General features: G+C 38.7%; 1 long non-coding RNA gene across 1 annotated transcript in view; it reads left to right on the forward strand.

Annotated features, from left to right (window-relative positions):
* LOC116285063 (uncharacterized) overlaps positions 1–15,649 on the forward strand; it is a 73,739-nt gene that overhangs the window by 43,318 nt on the left and 14,772 nt on the right. Inside the window, exon 3 of the long non-coding RNA XR_012063130.1 lies at positions 14,637–14,748. This is a non-coding gene — a long non-coding RNA (uncharacterized lncRNA). The remainder of the gene's footprint in view (positions 1–14,636; positions 14,749–15,649) is intronic.

The following is a 15,649-nucleotide window of genomic DNA, read 5'->3' on the forward strand; positions in this document are numbered from 1 at the left end:
GACAGAAATAAATTGAGGAAGGAATTGCTGAGCAAAAGGAACCAGAACTTGATGATATGGAAAAAAATCTCAGTTTATCTAAACTGCATAGAGAGCAACCCACAGAGGGAAGACACAGAGCCATAACCAAGAGAAGACAGCCATGTTAGGAAAGAGGTAGAAATCAGAACGACGCAGCTACAAGCTGAGGAGTGTCAAGACTTGCTGTCAACCAGCAGAAAGTAGGAAAAAGCAAGAAGAGAGTCTTCCCCAGAGCCATGAAAGGGAGAACAGCCCTGTCCACACCTTGATTTTGGACATTTAGCCTCCAGAATTGTGAGAGAATACATTTCTTTTGTTTTAAGCCACTAAGTTTGTAGTAATTCGTTACAGCAGCCCTAGGAAATTATACGTCATTCAAATTGATGGCTCAGAGCAAATCTTGGCTTTGTCTGTCCAGATGAGCCCATCTCTTGAGATTTCAGGCTGGTGGATTTCTCTGCAAGCTCCATTCTTTGAATAGTCCGGGGAAGTCACTGAGTTTCAGTTTGTATATATGTCCAATTTTTTTTTAAAGGATGGAAACGATGACTTCCAAATGCTTTATATGTCAGAGCTGAACCTGAAGTTCTCCCTATTATGTTACTCTTGATCTATGCTCTTCTTCTTTGCCCAGTTTGGCATTCCTGTCTACCTTGTGACGAACGTTCTATGGAAGTTGTCAATCTGGTTACAGTTTGGCGAGGCCTCTATCATTCATGCAATACTCTCTTACCTTTTCCGCTTCTGACCATATTATACTTATTCCTCAAGACCTAGATTAGAATGTCAGCTACTCTATGAAACCTCAGGTTTATCTTCTGTCTAGTTGGAACAAATCTTTCCATCATCTTTGTTCATTCCTTGATTAGAGGGCTCATCAAATTATAGTATAGCTATGTCTTCATTCAAAAATAAATGTCCTTAGCATACTTCTATTTGATACTTTTGTCTCGATTATAATTGGACAATTGTTTTTTAAAAATTTGTTCTTTGATATTTGTTTTCACTGTAGAACGTTATTTTCACAAGTGAAATAGATGGCATTTTTCTTGTTCAACCTGTATCTCTATTCACTTATTGGACAAATGTTTTTGACTGTTTATTAAGGGCTAGGCATTAGACAAGGAATATTAGCAATAAGGAAAATGTGTTCCTAGCCTTCTTACAGTCTGGCAGTGAAGGAAAATACACATACACATGCATAATGATTACATAAATAGTAATAACCACCATGAGGGAAAGAAATGGGATATTGGAATTAAGACTGATTGTATGTCAGGATAGACTCTTCTTCAGAGGTGTCACTTAGATTGAGATCTGAAGATGACAAGGGAACGAGGTATCAGAGTTTAGTAAAGTTGTGTCCAGCTTCCCAGACTGAGAAATCATTTGTGTGGCACTAAGATAGAAAGGAATTTGAATTTTTTCACACTGTGAACTCTTGAGTCAACAACTATACCTCATACCTTTGTGTTTATAACACACAGCAGCACATAGTAGGAGAAGCTACCTTGCGGGAAGGAAGAGGGGTTTCCGAATAGGTTGACATTTGTTGTTGACGAGGAGCTGTCAAATACTGAATTGGACTCATGTGTTATTTAATTTGATTCCACAAGAGCCTTGAAAGGCATGATCATTTTTTTGTGTAGAAAGGAAATGGAGTCTCAGAAGATCCAAGTTTCTAATCCAAGGCCATAGAACTAGTAAGTGGGAGAGGCGGCTGTGTATGTTCCTAGGGCACATTTCTTGCCCTCAACACTGTACCATGTTGTTTCCAAACAACAAATGTCTGTTGAGTAATGAATAAATTTAGGCTGGAAAACTTGCTGAATAGGGGCATTTAAATCACCATTGTACTATAGCAAACTTAGAATTTTAACTTAAAGATCCTTTACTGGATATTTTAAGTTGTTTAAATTTTCAGAAGCTCAGGTTTTCAATCTGAGGATTTATATCTTAGAATCAGGAGTGAGTCTGTCAGCCTGTGGACAACCGTTAAGCAGCGGGGTTTATAACCTAAACCGATATAGGAATGTATAGCATTAAAAGAACAAAACAAAACATGTTTTGGGAAAAGTTCGGAGACATTTTATACTCCATGGATGCTAAGATGTAAGACCCTTTGCACCCAAAGCCTCTGCAAATGATAGCCTTCTGTTCACCAGCATGGGAAATTATGTTTCATATTAAGTGATGGCAGAAGCATCTGTTTCTGTCATTTCAACTGCACATCAACTTCATTTCACGTATGCAAATGATGTCAGCTCTTAAAACAACGAGCCCTGTGGTGTAATTGACTTTGCATTAAGGATTGTAAATTGTGTTATTCTCCTAGACCTTGATTTAACCCATGGGTAAGCTTTGAGTGCAGTTCATGGCTACAGACTTGGAATATTTGATCACTTTAGGGAAGGCTAAAGCCAGATTACAGGTGTGTAGAGAGACAGCAAGTATAGTTTTGATATCAGATGGGGGAGATGGTTAATTTAGTGCACAGAGCCCTAGGGTAAGATCAGAAAATCTGGTTCCAAGTGTTAGTCCACCCTGAACATTTGTCTGAATGTGGGCAAGCTGCTTTTATTTCCTGTAGAGAAAGAGGTATGAGGGGCTTAACCATCTAGCGCAGGGCATCCTAGTTTATGAAAATTTGACTACTGATAGCATGTGTGATGACCTTAAGTAGTGTAATGGCATGGGATTTGATAACTTTGAATCTCATAAGTGAAAAGGTTTTTCTCTTTTTCAGTTTTCTCTGGATTGCTTTGATTTACCCAGGAGGAGAAAGTCAGAGTTGGGTGGTTGTAGGTTCTTATGACTTCTCCAATACCTTGTAACCTTTTTTAATAGAGGAAGGCTCACACTCAGAATCTTTGACTAGAATAATAGCTAATTGAAATGCCATACTACTATTTTGTTTTCAATATATCCATTTTTCAGATTACCTCCTATTTGTGTCAAATGCTACTGTTAATTAATTACTTTCATTTCCTAATTTAAATTAAAAATTTTAACTTAAAATATAGCCATTTAACTAAAAAGACATGCATTTTTAAATAAAATACTGTCAATAAGCGATCATAAAGGTGGTTTATAAGCGTGGCAAATATCGTTCATTCATTCAGTAAGTACTGAGTACCTGCTAGTGCCAATCTCTGTTCTAGACACTGGAGGAGGCAGTGATAAGGTAGATAAAGTCCCTTTAACAACCATACAACTTAGATGGAAAAGCAAAAATAATTAAAAAAAAAGAATGAGTATAACACATGTAATGTTGTAATAAATTCTGTGAAAATAAACTAGGGGAAGGGGATAGAGGGTGAAAGTTTATGTGTATGTGTGTGTGTTTGTGCTATTTGAGATATAGGACACTCAGGAAGGAACTTTTTAAAGAGGACTGGAATAAATTGAAATAGCAATGTATGCAAAGATCTCAGAGAAGATGATTCTATATATATATACATATATATATGTAAGAAACATGAGCTATAAAGTCCTGAGGCAGAATCAGATTGGTGTGCTAGAGAAACAGCAAGAAAGCTACGTGACTAGACAAGAGTGACTATGGCAAAAAATGTAGAAAGATGTCGTAAAGGAGAAGGAAGGATGATAACCATGCAAGGCCTTGTTGGCCATGGTAAGGAGTTTGTATTTTATTCTGAATGTGATGGGAAGTCATTGGAGATCTTTAACTCAGGGTGTGCTGAGATCCGCTTTGTTCAAGAAATTCTTCATGATCATTGTTAAAAATGATAAGGAAGACTTTATTTAAGAGGAGACTTCTGTTAAGGGGTTTTTCAGTAGGGGAGAAAGATAGGGCTCAGCTCCCGATACCGTAAGGACAAATACGGATTTACAACCAAAGGGAAGGGTCGGTGCCGGTGGATGGAAAATTACTGAAAGGAAACATCAGGGGTAAGGGAGACTGTGGCTAAATGGACTTGGCAGGATTCTTGCTGAGCGATAAGATATCAAAGGGGATCAGACACTGAAGGTGAGAGAGGAGGGATTTGATTAGATGTTGGGGGTTGGCTGGGGAGTCTCACCAAACTGATGCAGCAGGTTTCTTGCAAAAACTGGACCCCGCAGGCCAAGGACAGAACCCAAGTTTGGGATCTAGTGGAGAAGAGGGCACAGAGGAACGTGCCTCAGGTTTGGGTACAGAGAGTCCTTGTCAGCTTTATAACTCAGAAATGCCGCTTTGGAAGTGATACAGAGAACTGGCTGTGGTGGGACTCCGGCTGCAGCGAGGAGGCGAGCAGGAAGCTATTGCGGTGTTCTGGGTGGGCAGTGGTGCTCTGGACTCAGGGCTGCTGAGGACAGTCATGTAGGATGAGTCTCAGGTAGGGGCTGAAGTACAGCTGGAGCTCTGCTCTCCAAGCTTTGCGCCCTGGCCCGGGGTTGTTTACCCCGAAAGGAAGAAGAGCATTTTCCCAGTCTTTGAAAGTCATCTGTTGCCAAGCCATGTGCTCACAGAAGGGGTACATTTTTCTAAATCTCAAGGATGCCCCATTTCCTCATCCAGCAATATTCTTGCCCAAAGTGGGTACCTTTGAAACCTTCGTATAATGATGATCTTAGGCTGATAGCACCCTTGCTTCTATTAGGGTTGTTATGATGGAGGTGGTGAGGAGAGAATGATTTTAGGATTAGTGTCAGAAGTTTAATCAGTAGAATTTTCTGATAGGTTAGATGTGTGGGTTGAGGAAAAGAGAGAAGTCAAGAATATCTCCAGTGCTTTTGACCTGGATGATGAAGTGGGAGGTACTGCCACTTATTGAGATGGGGAAGTATGAGGGAAGAGCAAATTTGGGAGATTTTAAAGAGAGCGGATTTTCTTAAATGGTTTTGTCTTGGACATGTTAAAAGTAAGATGCCTATTAGACATCTAAGTGGTGATATTTAATAAGTAGTGTGTATAAATCCAGAGTGCCAATGAAAGGTTGCAAATGGATATACGTTTGAAGGTATATGTATAGATAATATTTAAAGTTGAATGTGTTACTGGTGAATTAATGTAGATTGAAAAGAGTAAGGGGCTGAGGATGGAGCCCCGGAGCACTTCAATTTTTAGAAATAAGAACAAGAAGAAACAAGCAAGGAGAGAGAGAAGGAGCAGTCAGCAAAGTGGGAGAAAGACTCAGAGTAGTGTGGCATCCTGGAAGCCAGGTTAAGCATGTATTTCAAGAAGGACATTTCTCTCTCAGGAGAGATAGGTGAGGGAGATTAGGAGGTATAAGCTTACAGTTACAAAATAAATGAGTCATGGGTATGATACGTACAGCGTGGGGATTATAGTCAATTTTTTTAAAAAATTCAAATTGAGAGAAAGCAAGTTGTGTAACTGTTGCTTTAGAGAAGCAGCTGGCAGCATATGTCAGGACAATTTGCAGCTATTATCACATCTTTAAGATACTGAGAAAATTGAATTGCTGACTAACGTAGTTGGGGGTGAAGGTCACCTTTCAAGAACCCAGTGACTACATAGTATGATCCTAGTTTCAAAATCCATCTTGCAAAGTTGCATTTGGAAAAGAGCTTTCCTCCGACAACATGTTACATTTCATTTTAAGACACATCAAGTTTGACTATGTAAATACATGTAAATATATGTATATGTGTGTGTGCACGTGTGTATATTTATATATGCACACATATTTTTATATACATAGATCTACATGGTATATATTTATAACTGGAAGGAAAATCCATCCTCTTTACCCTCTTCTGTTCCCCTTCTGACTGTAGAAACCAGTTACGGGGAAGTGGGAGGGGTGGGGGGAATTTGGACAATTGTAAAAGGAGAAACAAAAAATTATATAATTTCAAAGGTGTTTTCAAGTCATTTTTTCACCTAGGACCAGTGATGTGAAGCAGATGTTTATGTTGTTTATACATGCCATCTGCTCCTTTCTTAGCCAAAAGTATAGCCTGACTTGGTATGAATGAGAGAGTGCATAAAGAGGAACTCAGACTGCTTGCTCTGCATTGAAATGTAAAATGCTATCCGCCCTGTGGGCAGGGGAACCTTTTGCAGATAAATTTACATTTGGGAAAGTATTGTTTTTCCATGAGAGTGTATTTGCATGTATGTGTGTATATATATTGTATTCTGATAGTTGAAAGGATGAAGGGGCATATCTTTACCTAGTGTTGGTGGTGACCCTTCAAAATGAAGAGTGCCTGGCATGCAGTAGGGACATGATAAATATTGTATATTTGGTATCTTAGTTTGAGCTAAGAAAACAAATGCCATAGCCTGGATGACTTATCAGGTATTTATATCTCACCATTCTGAAGGCTGGAAGTTCAAGATCAGGGTGCCACCATGGTCCATGGTATCCTCACAATGGCAGAGAGTAGAGAGAAAGCAAGCTCCCTTGTGTCTTTTCATAACGGCACTAGTCCCATTCATGAAGGCTCCACCATCAGGATCTAATTCCCTCCCAAAGGCCAAATCTAATAACCATCATACTGGGAATAAGGATTTCAACGTGTGGATTTTGAAGGGTCACAAACGGTCAATCAATAGCATTTGGAGAGATGACTACTGAAAGAACGCAATGGATTAAAAGCCATCCAAGTCAACTAGATTTGGAGTGTCCAAACTCTTCCACTGTGCAGTGTTTTGCTGGAACTCTTTGCCCCCGTTTTATAGAAGGAATACTCTTCAGAAAATTTACCAAAGTGCGTAATCGTGTTTTACCATGAGCTGTGGATAGGGGAACACAGTGACGAGACTGAGAATTTCTTCAAAATGAGGGTAGGATTGGCGTCTTTGAGGATGGAAAGATGAGGAGCAACTTACAGAGAAACAAAGCTAGAGACCGTGGATCATCCTTTACAAGAGCCCCTGTAAATAGCTAACTAAATAGCTAACTTTTTATTTAAAATTCTTTCCCTTAGACTCTGAGAAAAATTGTATTGAGTATCCAGGTCTACTTTTCCTTTTCTTTACTGTGACTTGCTTTAGTTGTCTCTAGAACTTCAGAAAAAAAACACACAGGCTTGTGTTAGAGTGGTTGGGCATGTGTATGTGGTGTTGGTGGGGATGTAGAGGGAGACCACAGACCATCTAACATGATTAGTTCTACCATCATTTTCTGGCTTTTGTGTTTTTCAAGTAAAATGCAGCTCAGCAGTTACAAAAGAAAATCATAAATAGAGTTGTCCGGCAGCATTTCAGACAAATTGACTTTCCCAATACCCTTTGTGTGTGTTAGGATTTTGGCTTTGACATTAATATTTTGGAGACATAAAGACATTTGATGTCCAATAAAAAGTCAAGCCTGTGGAATTATTTGGCTGCTGTAATGGTTAACTTCATACGCCAACCTCACTGGGCCACAGGATACCCAGATATCTGGTCAGACATTATCCTGGGTGTTGCTGTGAGGATGTTTTTGGATGAGATTAACATTTAAATCAGTAGACTGAGCAAAGAAGATTGTCCTCCATAATGTGAGTGGGTCTCATCTAATCAGTTGAAGGCCTGAATAGAATCAAAAGGCTGACTTTTCCCTGAGTAAGACTTAGTAGCCTTTGATCTAGGGCATTGGCTCCCCTGGTTCTTAGACCTTCAGACTTGGACTAAAATGAAACCATCAGTTCTCCAGGGTTTCCAGCTTGCCAAGTCACCCTGCAGATCTTGGGACTTTCCAGGGTCCATAATCACATGAGGCAGTTCCTCATAATAAATCTCTTTGTCTGTATCCTATTGGTTTTGTTTCTCTGGTGAACCCTAACTAATACAGCTGCCATCTTTAGTCAATCTTTTCATATCCTTGCTTCCTGTACAAAGTACATGCCAACTAGTTTGCTAGCTGCTGAACATTCAGTAGATGACCCTACAGACATTGCTTTTGCTTCTATTGAAGCTCATGGACTAATTAGGAAGAGACTGACAATGCAAGCATACCTTGGAGATACTATGGGTTCAGCTCCAGACCACTGCAATAAAGCAAATATCACAATAAAATAATCACACAGAGTTTTTGGTTTCCTGTTGCATAAAAAGTTATGTTTACACTAAACTGTAATCTATTAAGTGTGCAATAGCATTGTCTAATAAAATAATGTGCATACCTCCATTAAGAAATACTTTATTGCTAAAAATTGCTAACCATCATCTGTGCTGGTGGAGATGTTGATGGCTGCTGACTGATCAGGGTGGTGTTTGCTAAAGGTTGGGTGGCTGTAGTAGTTTCTTAGCAGCAGAGATTTTACCACATCGTTTGACTCTTCTCTTCATGAAGTAGAACTTCCTTCAAAATCGGAGTCAATCCTCTGAAACCCTGCTGCTGCTTTATCAACTAAGTTTGTGTAATATTCTAAATCCTTTATTGTCATTTCAACAACCTTCACAACATCTTCACCAGAAACAGATTCCAACTAAAGAAACCACTTTCTTTGCTTATCCGCAAGAAGCAGCTCTTCATCTGCTGAAGTTTTATTATGAGATTGCAACAATTCAGTCACATCTTCAGGCTCCACTTCTAGTTCTCTTGCTGTTTCTGCCACATCTGCAGTTACTTCCTCCACTGAAGTCTTGAACCCCTCAGAGTCATCTGTGGGGATTGAAATCAACTTCTTCCACACTTCTACTAATGCTGGTATTTTAAACTTGTCCCATGAATCATGAATGTTCTTAATGGATCTATAATGGTGAATCCTTCATAGAAGGTTTTCAATTTACTTCGCCCACATCCATCAGAGGAATCACTATCTATGGTAGCCATAGCCTTATGAAATTCATTTCTTAACAGTGGAATTCTTGAACTTCAAAATTTATTCCTTGATCCATGGGCTGCAGAATGGATGTTGTGTTAGCAAGCATGAAAACAACATTAATCTCATCGTCCATATCCATCAGAGCTCTTGAACCAACTTGAATCTCCTGAACCAACCTCTTCTAGCTTTGGCCTTTTCTTTTGCAGCTTTCTCACCTCTTTCAGCCTTCATAGACTTGAAGACAGTTAGGATTAGACTTTGGCTTTGGGAAATGTTGTGGCTGATTTGACCTTCTATCCAGACCACTAAAACTTTCACCATATTGACGATAAGGCTGTTTCACCTTTTTTTTAAAAATCATTTATGTGTTCACTGGAGTAGCACTTTTAATTTCCTTCAAGAACTTTCCCCTTGCATTCACAGGGGGCCTCGCTTTCAGCCTTTTGACATGCCTTCCTAACTAAGCTTCATCATTTCTAGCTTTGGATTTAAAGTAAGAGAAGTGTGACTTTTTCTTTCACTTGAACACTTAGAGGTCATTGTAGGGTTATTAGTTGGCCTAATTTCAGTATTGTTGTGTCTCAGGGACTAGGGAGGCCTGAGAAGAGGGAGAGGTGGGGGAACGGCCAGCTGGTGGAGCAGTCAGAACACATACAACATTTATCACTTAAGTTCGTGGTCTTACATGGGCAAGGTCCGTGGTGCTCCAAAACAGTGTTGATGTTATGACAGTAACATCAAAGATCGCTGATCTCAGATCACCACAGCAAGTATAACAATAGTGAAAAAAGTTTGAAATAGTGGGACAATGATCAAAATGCGACACAGAGACACGAAATCAGCAAATGCTGTTGGAAAAGAGGCACTGATAGACTATCTTAACCCAGAATTGCTGCAAACCTTCATTTGTAAAAAATGCAGTATCGTTGACGCTCAATAAAGCAACACACAATAAAATGAGGTATGCCTGTACACAAAAATTGTATAAAGGATCTTATATTTACAGTATGGAAAAAGGAGAAGGAAACTAAGAGCATACTTACCCCGGTCTGGAACATGGAGAAGGCTTTTTCAGAGGTGGTGGCATTTAAAGTAGGTCTTAAGAGATGAGTAGAAGTTATTCTGTAAAGGTCCTTGAGAGTTAGGGTGGAAAAAGAGTGCCAAGGCGCTGCACTCAGATGGATCTTTGCATGTTTGAGGCCCTGGTATGTCTGGAGTTTAAGGAGGGAGAGGAAAAGCAGTCATTGAAAGGGACCGGGTTGTGCTGGGCCTTTAGGCTACATTAAGAATTTGAGATTAGATTCTAAGAGCAAAGGTAAACCTTGTAAAGCCTCTTTCAGGAATGTGACACTATCAAACACTGTTGCTTGAAAGAAAAAAGATATCACTGTGGCAAGTAGTATGAAAAATGGAGAGTGGGAGGTCTAAAATGGCCATCAAAAGAAAGACCATTTGAGGTGACAGATGGAGCTGTCCAGACAAGATAGGGCAGTTGCTGTGACCAGGGTGTTGTCAGGGAAAGTGGAAGGAGTAGGTGGCATCATTTACTAAGTCAAGGAAAATTGGAGCAAAGCAGATCTGCAGGATGATCAAGGGGATTAGAGGGGATGCAGCTAAGTGGCTGAGGTATTCACACTGAAATGTGAAGCAGGTAGGTGGAGCTTAGAAAATAAAAATTGGTAGTTATCAGGGTATATAAATGAACTGAAGTGCATGTGACTAGATAAGTTTGCTAAAGACAGAGGACTATAAAAGGGAAAGAAAAGAGGACCGAGGACTGAACCCAAGGGCCTCTCAGCATTGTCAATCGAAAAGAATGCTGGAGAATATATTAAACAGGGGCACTCACTCTGTCAAAAGCAGGAGCTTCTCTGGATTTGGAACGGGATGATTTGCAATGGCTGATTTGAATCCTTACCTAGTAACCACTGATGACCTTCCCCCTCTCTTTACCCTTCACTTTCAAGTTCCTTCTCTTCATCCCTTCTCTTCCTCAGCATTGCAGCCTCACCTTATCACCCTCTTTTCTGCTCCTAGTTCAGAAAAAACATTTCTTCCTTACTGTCTGGCAAGTGTTAGATGATCTGACTTTAGTCCACTTGTCCCCACTCTTGCAATTTAGCACCCAACTTCAGTGTTTGCCGAAATTTATCTATGTCAGATAAGCCCTCGAGGCACCTTTAGAAACAAGTGGGAGGCACTCAAAGCTCCTAACTAGGATGCAGATTAGTTTGCTGATTTTTGGTCCTGGAGTTGAGTCAGGATCCAAAAGGAGAGAAATGCTAACCCTTTCAGGACCCGCAAGTCCATGCAGTCTACGAAATATCCATGAACGTAACTGTAAAAGTAGTTCAGTGTATTCTCCGACACCAGAAAAGTACATTTTCAGGGGGAAAAGAATTAAGGCTGTTTCTTAGCACAATCAGAGTCCTTTTATCAGCGTGAAGCCAATTTTAAAATACAAGGATTCTTAGATATAGTAACCCCTAGAAATTTTTTATTTTAAACCTTTCTGTTTCTCACCCTTCTGGCTCTGAAGATAACCTTCAGAATGTAAATTAATGCAGCAAGGGTTGGAGCCCTGAACCAAAAATTCTGATGCAATATCTCAAAAAATGTTGCAGCTTCTTTTTTCCATACCAATCGCTAAGAACATAAGATGTAATAGCAGTCAGGTTTTGTTAGACATTAACTCAGTACTTGCCTTGAGAGTTTTAAGCTCCTCTACCAGTTAAAAAGCACCACGTAGGCTGTTCTACAAATGCCTCGTCTTTTCTGGCATTTGACTGAAGGTTTCAGGGGCCAGTGTATCTTATGCACTTCAACTACGCAAAACAGAATAAAGGGCTGCGTAGTTCTGCCTCTTAGAAGAAATAATGGGCTTGCAGGCATTTTTAGGTTCAGTTCCATTTACAAGTAATTATTTAAGACCTTGTATGTGCCAAGATCTGAATTAAGTATGAAAATATAAGACAAATTCATTATCCTCAAGGGGCTCACTGTCCAGTAAGGATGGGTGGGAGAGATTTGGAAAAATAATTACCATATGTATTATAAAAGCAGTATAATATATAAGCTCAGAAGTAGGAATGGCCCTGCTTTACTACATCATCATCATTATTATTATTATTATTATTTGTTCGAGGGAGGTAATTAGGTTTATTATTTATTTATTTATTTATTTATTTATTTATTTATCTTTAATGGAGGTACTGGGAATTGAACCCAGGACCTCACGCATGCTAAGCATGCACTCTATCACTGAGCCATACCCTCTCCCTATTATTTTTTTTAATAATGAATTCCTTCTCAACAGTGGTTACCATTGACTACATATTTTTCGTGTGTGGGTACCTTCCGAAGTGTGTTACACACTTTATCTCAGTTAATCCACACAATAACTCATGAGGTAGGTACCCGTTTTATAGATGAGGAAACCGGCTGAGGGGAGTTATGTAATTTTGTCCCAAATCTCACAGTCACTAAATAGAGAAGGAGGAATTCAACCACTACTCTGTCTGATTTGAACTGTTTTGCCTTTTAACTACAGTTGCCTTAACTGTTTTGCAAACTTGCTTCCCCAGAAAGGTGAATGTCTACATGGGATCTCGGAGATGTAAATTCCAGAAAGACAGTCTCAGAAATTTCAGGGAACTGGAGATTCTTAGGAATTTTTCTTTTTTGCTTCATGCACTAGAGATTTCATAGCAACAGGCTTATTATGAGCATAACTAATGACCCTACACTGACAACAGCAAGGAAAGATTTAAGATTTTTAAAAGGAACTATTTCATTGTAGTCTATTGATAGCTCCCCTCCCCCACACCCACCACTGCCATGTAGGAATATAAACGACTACGTACAAAGTCATAAAAACAAATAGAAAATATTTGTCATGTTTTCTACTGCTAGATGTTCTAAATGTTGCTGTACAATGAATTAAACCAGTTTTGTTTTTCCCTCTTCTAGAAGGTACTGTTGTAAATAGCATTCGGGTTTTCTTGGTAGTTGGTTTATTTTAAATAGAACATTGAAAAGTAACATGCACCAGAATCATACGTTTTAGGGTGGTTGATTCAATTTACTCAAATATAATGGAAAAATGTGTTCATTTATATTTTAAAAATATCAATAGATTTAGAGAAAAAGGAAAATACAGCTAAAACTGTAAAAAAAATCTTAGTGAATTTTCAGAAGCTAGAATTGTAATACTGTATTACTGTCTTTGAAACAACATATTTATTTAAGTAGATATTATTTACCATTTTAGTATTAACTCCAATATGATTTTTAAAGACATGTAAATATTAATATATTTTAATATCAGACATTCTTACATTTGGTGAGAGTTAAAAGTTCATTACTTTTATTATCCCTTAAAAGTCCAAATCTACTAACTATAAACATTACTTATCTATTTCATAACATTTAGCATTTTTAGTAACTTTGCTTTAAGATGGATGGATGAAATTCTTGTTTTATACACAGATTACCTCATTCTCTACATTTTCCTTAAATAAAAATGTGATTTTGGCCTGACAAATAGAAGGAAATTCTCATTATTACAGTATTACTTTTTTTTCTATTTCCACTTGTGTTATTCTTTTATAGTTGAGGTAAAATGCTGAGTTAAATTTTGCATCAAATTGCATTACACATGTCAGTAATTTCCTCTTTGCCTCCACAACCACTTTCAAGGGACCTACCCAGCCCCTAGCTCTAGATTGAGGACTCCTTTGAACTATGTGGCCTTCATCCTCAAGCCCCTTCCCCCTTTCTACTCCTACTTTGGATAACTTACCAAGGGGACTGGGAATGTATCCCTGAGCTCTGTTGGTCCCTCAGATCTGGACTAAAGAGCTGAGATATTTGTGGGCAGCAGAGCTAGAAGTCCCTGTGCATTCTGGTGTTAAGTTCTCTATTTCTGGAACTTCAGGCCCGTAAGAGGCTACACGGAAAACCTGGAATAAATGAGCGAAGCAACAAATTGATTTAGAGTGAAAAAGACACACAAATGCACAAAGACACATAGAATATAAGAGACATGTCCTTTCCATCCACCCTGTAGCACCCCACCACAACACTCACACACATATGTAGTGCCAAACAACCTCCAAGATTTCTGGAGAGCCTGCTGTAATTCTTACAGTGAGACTGGTTAAGGATGAAATAAAACCAGCTTTTATTTGGACTATACTGAGTGGGTGTTTCTGCCTTATGATCAAGTGGACCCTAAGACAGACACAGAATGATTCTTTGTCTTCAGTCTTGAACGAGAGAGGCTGCTGTATCAGCCAAAGCCTTATGATCAAGTGGACCCTAAGACAGACACAGAATGATTCTTTGTCTTCAGTCTTGAACGAGAGAGGCTGCTGTATCAGCCAAAGAGTGTTAGCTATGTACTTAAAGCTAATAAACTCCATGCAGTAAATGTATGTTGCTTTCTCCTGTCCAGCGCCCAGTTTTCTTCTGATAATTGCCATTCTTTTAATAGAAACACTTTGGTTTTTCCCTTGGGCAAGTACCTCTTCTTAGTTCTTAACTCCTATCATTTGTAGAGAACTGATCCCTATGTCCAGACTGGTTCAGAAATTTGTCCACTAGTCAAGTTGGGGACATGGTGGTCAATTCCAGAAATGTGCTAGAATGTATAATTGGGAAGAAGAATTCAAGGGGAGTGTAAACCTGGAGGTGCTAAGATCCACCACATGGAAAGAACCCATCAAATGATGAAGGCAGAACAGAGAAATGCTGTGCAAAATAAGAAGGGATTGGCCCTTGACATCATTGTTTGAACCCCTGGACCCTGCTCTGTCAGAAGGAAGAATTATCATCAACCTTCTCAGATTTTGAAGACAGTAACATTCCCCTTCCTTTTTGTCCCGTAGGGCAGTATGAATTGTCTCTGTCACATGCAGCTCACAACCGTTGACTAAAATACTTTGTGAAAATCACCTGGAAAATAGAAGGCCTGAAACCTGCTCTCATAAGTAATTTGCTGTAAGTAAGATAAAGAAGATTAATAGGCATGTAATAATTTGGAAACAATATAAACTGTCATGTGAAATGTCAGATTATGAAATAGTCTAAAAATTATCTCGTGAGATGCTGGTTGTAAAGACAGTTTAGAATCTCCATTCAATATGTAAAATCTGTACTGTATTCAATCTTGAATTACCTATTTGCTGTTGAAAGATTACCCCATCTTCATAGTCAACAGATATGAAGACCAAGTAAGTACCTGTATTTTGCTTCAACTATCATAAGGAAATCTGAAGAAAATCATAAGAAAAGCATTTGTATTTTATACTAGACAAAACAAATATACTAAGAAATCATAAGAAAAACAAGCAACACTTCCACCAACAGTAACAAATAAAGCAAAAACTAAATCAAACCTAAACTAGAGAGAAGAAAGATGTTTTTACTATTGATTATGTTAAGGTTTTGCTTGATTCTTAATTGTCACTTGGAACTCTCTAATCTATTTTATTGTCTACCACCTCTGACCTGGAAACTAAATATATGTCAGTTCTCACAAATGCCAATTTACTTTATCCGTTTTTATGTACACAGGTAGGCTGGTGTAGCAGATGTGGAAAAAAGAACAAAAGCAAGCCTCACTGAGCCCAAGAATGTCTCAGAGGTCCATGAATGGGCTTCAGGGGCATCTGTGATTCTCTAGAAATTGTCAAAATTTGTGTGAATGTGCATTTTTTTTTTTGCCCCAGAGAATCTTTAACTTTCACCAATTTCTCAAAGGCATCTATGATACAGAAAATGTTATAATTTTCTATGATTCTAGGGCAATTTATAAGAAATTATTTATCTTAACTATATATTGATTTTTGCTATCATATTAGATGTTATTGGCGTTCTGAAGTAAACTATGAGCAATGCT

This window comes from Vicugna pacos, chromosome 22, assembly GCF_048564905.1.
Source record: "Vicugna pacos chromosome 22, VicPac4, whole genome shotgun sequence".
NCBI classification, from domain to species: Eukaryota; Metazoa; Chordata; class Mammalia; order Artiodactyla; family Camelidae; genus Vicugna; species Vicugna pacos.